The following is an 8,646-nucleotide window of genomic DNA, read 5'->3' on the forward strand; positions in this document are numbered from 1 at the left end:
AAGTTCTTTGAATTTAAGAGAACATTTATGCCATGAAATTTCCCTCAATCTTGGGGTATCTATTGCTTAAAGAACACATTCTACTTTGTGAACAGATAGGTGTTTAGTAAGAGGTTTATAAATATACTTTTTCTGGTTTCATTTATTTTAAGAGGATTTTTTTTGTCACGTCATGACAGTCATTTGGGGCTGACAATGTTACCATGGTAACCATGCTCCAAAATGCTGGTTGCCAGTGAATATTGATCCTTAGCCCCTCAGCACCTTTCACTACAGTGCTCACTCCCTTACGTGAAGGAGGCTTTGCTCAGAGCACATTTAGGTCAAGGAGTCCACGCCCGGTGGTGGTTAGGTACTGTCACCAAAATCGACTGGAACCAGTCTAAGGATTCCAATGAGAATCCAGGCCCAACCCGCATCATGACGGCTTATATTTTCACGGCAACAGATAGAGGCAAAACTTCTTTGTTTTCTCTTCAGCTGCGTTGTTACTGTTCCTTTTTTTCTTTCTTTTAATGTTTATTTTTGAGAGCGAGAAAGACGGGGCGTGAGTGGGGGAGGGACAGAGAGAGAGAGGGAGACACAGAATCCGAAGCAGGCTCCAGATTCTGAGCTGTCAGCACAGAGCCCGACGCAGGGCTTGATCCCACGTACCATGAGATCACGACCTGAGCCGAAGTCCGACCCTTAACCTACTGAGCCACCCAGGTGCCCCATCAGCTGTGTTGTTACAGTTTCAAAGCTCAGTCAGTGCAACATACGAGGCATTGAGGGGAAATTTCAGATGTGAATGGACATGACTTTCCAAGAGGGAAAGAGGTTCCTCAACTACTTTTCAAAGCCCATACTATATGATTTTGAAATAAAAATGTTTCTCTCCTGAAAGGGAGGGAGAGGTTTTAATCTGGGCAGGGCACTGGAGATTTAAAGATCGATCCAATTCAGAGTCCAGGGATGTCCTGGAGGTGACAGTTCTCAGGGCGGTAGCAGGGCGGTTGCAGATGGAGTTTGCCCCTCTTCTCCATAAATAGGGAAGTGCCCCTCCCCTCAGCAAGGGTTTGTGCATGAGAAAGGGAGGCTTGTTGGAAAGGGCAGCATTGAAACTTAATTCTCTTTGCCAAGAACTAATGGACTGTCTTCAACGTGCATGAAAATATGTTCAGCTCGGTGACCAGAGAAGCCAAAATGAGGCCTCCACAGACCTAATTTGGCATCAGTTTATCTCCACGTGAGAAGATCTGGATGTGCTTATTTTACTCGCTGCTGTAACCAAGAAAAAAACAAACAGAAACCCTCCAAAGGTTCACTGAGACAGCAGTCAGTCATGAAAAAGGAATTTGAACCAAGATAACGTTAGTTACATTTTATCCACATGTTCCTGAAGCCTGAGCCCTAACAGTTGAACCAATGTGCTTTAGCCTTTCATCATACATTAAAACCTAACCAAATCAGCATAGACTTTGTGTCATTCAAAGGATCTGCATACACAGACACCGCACAGACATCTTTGGACTACTGACAGAATTAAAGGGTTCCAAGACCAAGTGAGACATTTCCCTTTCTTAACCATCCTTGTTCTGTGTTTGGAGAGGCCAAAGGGTGGAAGTGGAAATCCAGGGAGAAGATGTAATGGAAGAAATTGCTCACCTGTTTCATGCAGCAATAGCTAGCCTTAACGGAGCTCTGACTACGAGCCAGGGATTGCTCTTTGATAGGATTTCGTTGACTGCTCGTTAACAGTCCTATCAGGTAATGGTGATTATAATATCCATTTTACAGTTGTGGCAATTGAGGCACAGAGAACTTAAGTGACTCTCCCAACATCACACAACTAGTACAGGACCTATACCTCTTGTGCAAGATTATAGACATCCTCACCCCGCCCCCCCTTTCCCCCCAGCTTCGTGGCTCAGGGTGACCTAAGCAAAATGCTACAGCAGGAAGGGGAGAGGAGATCAGGCTGTGGTATACTGGAGGGGAAAAGCAAAGGGAGGCACTTAAAGTCAAGGCAAGGACAATGTCTCCAAGGACAGTGCAATTTCTCATTAGTGAAGTATTGGTCAAGCTCCCCAGCCTCAGAGGCCCGTCCAGGGTTTCTTTGCTGCCAGGGTCACATTGCTCAACTGCCTGTAGGGGTGCTGCAGCCCTGGAAGGAAGCCCAGGCTGTAGGGCTGCCAGGACCCGGCTGGTCTTCTACTCAAAGACAGAGGAGAACGTCATTCCGGGGTAAATTCTCCTTCAAATGACCTTTCTGAGATAAACCTTGTCTGTTTCAGGGTCTGCTCTCCTTAGTGCATCTTCTCTGGCTCCAAAAAGACATGTCCTGGGGTGTCTGGGTGGCTTAGATGTTGGAGCGTCCGACTTAGGCTCAGGTCATGATCTCGCAGTTGGTGAGTTCGAGCCCCACATTGGGCTCTGTGCTGACAGCTCAGAGCCTGGAGCCTGCTTCGGATTCTGTGTCTCCCTCTCTCTCTGCCCCTCCCCCACTCACGCCCTGTCTCTCTCTCTCTCTGTGTGTCTCAAAATTAAATAAACATGAAAAAAATGAAACAAAACAAACAGACACATCCTCTGCTATCCAACTGGTTCCCCTGATGTGCTTGAGTACTGGTGACTATGCTCTTGGGGGGAGGGGTGGTGGTGGCAGTCATTCCCACTAGGGTTTTTCTGCAGCGATCCTGTCCTACTGACGGCGGTGTGATGCCTAGGACTGATTGGCTTATCAGCAAAATGTACCTCTTTTTAACTTATGCTGCCTGTTTTCCCTGAAGAATAAAGCTCTGTCTAATCCAAATAATATGGAATATGGAGTAATATGGAAATATTTGTAACTGTGATGTCTCTGGTTGGAAACTGAAAAGCAGAGAGGACGTATGCCAACACCTTCCTCTGGGATTTCTTTACCTGCCTTTCAGTATAGGAGCAGAGCCTCTTAGATGTCAGATCATTCACCATTCGTTATTGGTCGCCAAGATGATGAACACCTCGAGTCCTAAAACATGCATTGTTGCAATCATTTGGTTTAAAAATATATGGATAGTTTCAATAAAAGGAATGACTAGACCAATTAACAAACTTTCTGAATCCAAAGTCAAGCCTTCCTGGTTAAATCTATCATACAATAGACTTATAAGGTCTCTTAGGTTTACTTGTTTGTTTTTTCAACAAGAAGATTCCTTTATAATGGTGAATTTGATAACACACAATACTAGAGTAATGATGGCTTCAGTCACTGGTCCACAGGAGGCAGGAGGGAGCAGTGAGAAGAACCAACTTTCCAGGGCTCACATCACACCAACATCCACACCAGGAACGACTGCCATCGACTGCCATCGACTGCCAGGAACGACCTCCCTGAAGCTTCGCCCACCTACTGGTTCAGTCAAGAGCTATGTTGCTTTTAATTTGTCGTTTTTTAAAGTTTATTTATTTTGAAAGAGCGGGGAGAGGCAGAGAGATGGAGAGAGAGAGAGTCCCAAGCAGGCTCTGTACTGTCAGTGCATAGCTGGATGCAGGCCTCGAACTCATGAACTGTGAGATCATGACCTGAGCCAAAATCGAAAGTCAGATGCTCAACTGGCTGAGCCACCCAGGTGCCCCTTAATTCATCATTTTTGCTCATTGAAGATAAAATCCACTGTAGTGGCAAGATTTCAGCACAACACTCTTTCCAGTCATGATAGATAGGGACATCCCAGCTCTTGATGAGAAACAAAATTTCATTTGACTTCTCTTCAAAGGACTGGAGAGAGAATTTTGTTCTTAATGAACTGTTTCAATATTTGTATGTACTTAAAAAAAAAAAAAAGGCAACTAACAGTATATTTATTCTGTGCTCTGTCTCCCTGGAAGATTTCTCATGATCTGGGAGCCAATTAATACACTTCAAAATAAGCAATAAAAATTCTAGTGCAATTCTCAGAAGCAGATGGTGGGCTTGCTGGGGTCGGAAGGGAGAGAAGCAGGTGCCCCACTTGGTAGCAGGGTGCGGCCTTTGGGAAAGCTGAGTGGACACACAGACAGAAGCATCGCCAAGCAAGAAACACAGCCAGGGAAGGCCTGCTTCCTTCTGTGCTCCCCCCAGGTATGGAGGCATCGCCTTTCCCGCAGCCTGACTTCTCAGGGACTGAGGACCCTATCCCTCACTCTCCACTCTCGTGACCTGTATGATAAATTGGGTGGTCTCTGACTGAATCAGGCTTAGGCCAAGAATTGGGATCTAACTCTGGAGGACCCAGGTAGATTTCCTTCAGGCTATTCCAAGCAGGAAGTACCTGGGACACTCACTTCAAGTAGCTGTGAAGCATAAAGGGAAAAGGCAAGGAAAGGAGACGCTGGGAAGACAAAAGTGATTAGTGGGGCGCCCAGGGGGCTCAGTCACTTGAGAGTCTGACTTCAGCTCGGGCAGTGATCTCACAGTTCATGAGTTTGAACCCCGTATTGGGCTCCCTGCTCTCAGTGCAGAACCCACTTTGGATCCCTCCCACCACCCCCCCTGGCTCACACGCTCTTTCAAAAATAAACATTAAAAAAAAAGTGACTAGCAACACAGTGGCTCTTGACCCAGCTCTGTTTTGTGGGTAAGACCCGCTGCCACGGCCACGTTATCCTTGTGCTGGGGACAGACTATGATGAGTCTTCACAGACACTAGCAGCCTAAGGATATTCCATGCTGCTTTCGTATGTATGTATTATTACAAATAATAATTTGTATCATGTTTACCTGACGTAAATGCAACTGATTCGGTTCATTCCCTTTAGCTACAACTGTTCACTTCCCTGCCCTGAAGAGTTCATGGCTTCAGCCCTGCCATCAGGCTCACCCTGGCTTGCCATATGCCCCGCTCCCACCATGGGAAAGTGGCCCCAGGTCAAGCAGAGACGACACACAGTGCCAGAGGTGACTGGAAGGAGGGCCTACCTCAATGAGACTTCTAATTCTGAGAACAAAAGTTACTGTGAAGGACTCAAAGAGGGAGCTGAGCTTAAATGTCACGGCTTTCTTTTTTAAAGTTTATTTATTTATTTATTTATTTATTTAGAGAAGAGGGGGAGGGGCAGAGAGAGAGGGAGAGAGAGAATCCCAAGCAGCCTCCACACTGTCAGCATGGAGCCTGATGTGGGGCTTGAACTTACAAACCATGAGATTATGACCTGAGCCAAAGTTGGATGCTTAAATGGCTGAGCCACCCAGGTGCCCCAAACGCCACTGAGTGTTTTGTTTTTTTTTAATATATATTTTGTAATGTTTTATTTATTTTTTGAGAGAGAGAGTGCACAAGCAGGGGAGGGGCAGAGAGAGAGAGGGGGACAGAGGATCCGAAGCAGGCTCCACATTGACAGGCTGAAAGCAGTGAGCCCCACAGGGGGCTCGAACTCATGAACTGTGAGATCATGGCCTGAGCCAAAGTCGGATGCTTGACCAACTGAGCCAACCAGGCATCCCAAAGCTCACTGGTTTTAACTGCAGTTAAAGCAGACTCAGGATGGTCTCAGTCTCCACAAGGGACAACCGGTGGTCATGACAGCACTTGTCACAGAAGCCCTGTCCGCAGGCCGGGCGGTGGTAAGCTGGATGCTGAACTCCTCCCAGCAGCTGTGGCAGTGCTGGATCTCGTACTCGGGCCCCAACCATGACAGCCTGGCCGCCTCCCTCACCAAACCTAGTGATACATCAGTGGCTGTCACCATGCCCCCACAGCATTCTGCACATTCTCCCCCATCTCCCAAGCATCCAGCCTTCCTTGCCCACCCGCCTCAGCAACATCTCACTGGTTCCGTCAGCAGTTGTCATGCATCCGCTCAGGCACTGACCGGGCCTTGGATGAACAGGTGTCACAGAAGCCCTCCCCACAGTGGTGCTTGGTGTTGTTATCTATTTTTTTTTTTTATTTATTTTTGACAGAGAGACAGAGAGAGTGAGTGGGAGAGAGGGAGAGAGGGAGAGAGGGAGAGAGAATCCCAAGCAGGCTTTGCCCTGTCAGCTCGGAGCCCGATGCAGGGCTCAAACCCACAAACCGCGAGATCGTGCTCTGAGCCAAAACCAAAAGTCCGACGCTTAACTGACTGAGCCACCCAGGTGCTCCTTGGTGTCTAGCAGATGGTTGCAGCTCCAGTGGCGGGGGGGGGGGGGGGGGGGGGGGGGGGGGGAGGATCTGCCCATGAGCCAGAAAGCCACAGCACTGGTGGGCCCATGGCTAAGCTCAGACATGGATTGAGCCAGGACCTTCATTCCAACCAAGAGGCCCTAGGCAGCACTGTTTCTGTCCTTCAGAAATCCGTCAGCTGCAGGCCATACGTGCACAGTCTCAGCCCGCAGCGAAGTACCCACAGGACCTTGGTTCCCAAACCATACTGTAGCTACCATAGACATTCGATCACATGCCCAGACCAGGCACAGTTTTCGAGACCCATCCAGGGGGAGTTGGTGGCAGCTGATATCCTGGGCACTACGCTGACTTCCTTGCCTTTTTCCCAGAAGGCCTTGAGGGAATAAACTCGGTCGTCATGCTGGTGTGGATATCTGCAGTGGCCCCTGACTTGATGAGCTACTCCTTTCCTGTGATTTGTGTGGTTCTTACAGCCAGCCCCACAGCAGAGCCACAGGAAGGAGCAGGTGGAGTATTCATCCGGAAAAAAAGGAGTTGTGTGCCGTCTGGTCACTGGGATCTCACTGCTGGGGTGGTCGGCCGGTTGCTCAATGCCTTCAGGGCTTTGAGGAGGACCTGGGGGTGCCAGGCACAGAGAGTGGTGGCACAACACACGCTGAGGCCCAGAGATGCCTGCCGGGTGGTTGGATGTCCTTGTTCCCCTGTAGTGAATGGAACTGCAGGCTTCAGAGCAGCAACCCAGCTTCCAGAGCCGGTTCTGGACAAGCTTCTCTGGCTCGTCTGAGGGGTGATCAGAGCCCAGCAGGTGAGCGTGCACAGTGTCATGGAAAATGACAACCACGTCCAGGCCACGGTGGGCAGTGGGAGCTCCTCGGTGAAGCGCTTCAGGTAAGCTACTGACGTGTCCCAAGGGACTCAAAGAGGTCCATTATGCAGCCCATCTGTAGGAGTTCGAAGGATGACGAGGTCTGAGATGGCCAGGACCTTAAGCAGCAGGGGTGTTCTCTGGCTGAGACTCACCCTCGCCCCTAGGAGCCCCTCAGCGTCTATTACTGCTACTTTGTGGCCTGGGTCATGAGCTGCTCACATTTCCACGGTGCGGGGCTCCTGGGAAGGGGAGGGTCTGAAGGCATCAAGGCCATAAAGGAAAGTGTGGTTGAGGTGTGAGACTTTCCATCACCAGTATTTCCGGAGATGGAGACCACCCTCAGGTGCCGCCCAGGTTTGCAGTCCAATTTCCTCTTCACTGGGTCCCACCCAGTGAAGGAAACTCACTTTGCTTTTCTCCACCAGAAGGAAACTCACTTCTGGGCTGGTCATCTTCTTCCTCTTGGCCTCCTCCTGCTCTTCTTCCTTCAGTAGCCCCCGGACCTTGGTGACACAGTACACAGTGAGGAAGTGTCTCCTGTTGCGAGTCCCCCAAGGTGAGTCCTGTTCTGGCGCCCCAGGAACATGTTGATTTTACAGGCCGGGCACCTCACGGCCACCCTCTGCCCTTCGCCTGGTGAGTGGCCCTTGGGGGCCCTCGCTGGGGATCACTAAGGGGGTGGCCAGGTTGGAGTCCTACCCACTCAGGGTTTCTCAGCTGCTCCTGCAGCTGGTGCTTCTTCTCGAAGCAGAGACACTGGGGGCTGCAGGCAGCACTCACCACACCACAAAGACAGCTTGGTCAGCCCCGCTGCAGGCCTAACTTTTCTGACTTCAGGCCCTTCTTTGCTGGGGGAATCTGGGCATTTGCACTCACATGGGTAAGGAAATCACACACCATACAACTATCCCTGGGCTTTCCCCAGGAGTGAAGACAAAGGCTTTGAGTCTGAAGACTATGCAGAATTTCCACAGAGCTCTGAACACCTTAAAACAAAACTGTTTGTTGTCCTATGAGAATATTCACAAATGTTCAAATATTGAATTTTCTTCCTCCACGATTCCCGTATCAGCAGCAATGTTGGTCTGATGCTTTCATTCTCTGCCAGGTGTCAAAATGAACTTGACAGGGGGGTCAAGGGTCTTTCATGGCTTCGAGAGATCTAATGGGTTCACTGAGGTGGGCTTATCAGTTGGGCGTCAGCCACAAGGTTTGGGTAATGCCAGAGAGTGGTCAGGAGCTTTTCAATATAATCGGCCTCACGTCAGTATTTCAGGGGGTATCTCAGGGCAGCGTGGTGAGGGCAAGGTGGGGTTGGGTGACAGCTGGACACTGGTGAGGACAGAGGCTGTTCTTCAGGGCACCGGAGGACCCAGCCTCACCCCCATCTCTGTCCCCCTTCTCCTTCACTGCCTCCTGGGCTCCTCCCCTCCTGTTGTCATCTGGGACCCGCTCATAGGTTTAGGTTTTTTGTTTTTTTTTTAATGTTTTTTAACATTTATTTATTTTTGAGACAGAGAGAGACAGAGCATGAACGGTGGAGGGTCAGAGAGAGAGGGAGACACAGAATCAGAAACAGGCTCCAGGCTCTGAGCAGTCAGCACAGAGCCCGACGTGGGGCTCGAACTCACATACCGCGAGATCGTGACCTGAGCCGAAGTCGGACGC

At 49.6% G+C, this 8,646-nt stretch overlaps 1 pseudogene; it reads right to left on the minus strand.

The window, feature by feature from the left end:
* Nucleotides 1-5,481: 5,481 nt before the first annotated feature.
* On the minus strand, nt 5,482-7,779 carry LOC109268187 (zinc finger FYVE domain-containing protein 1-like; annotated as a pseudogene).
* Between the last annotated feature and the right edge of the window lie 867 nt (nt 7,780-8,646).

The sequence above is a fragment of the Panthera pardus genome, unplaced genomic scaffold, assembly GCF_024362965.1.
Source record: "Panthera pardus isolate Hobbes unplaced genomic scaffold, ASM2436296v1 HiC_scaffold_24, whole genome shotgun sequence".
Classification (NCBI taxonomy): domain Eukaryota; kingdom Metazoa; phylum Chordata; class Mammalia; order Carnivora; family Felidae; genus Panthera; species Panthera pardus.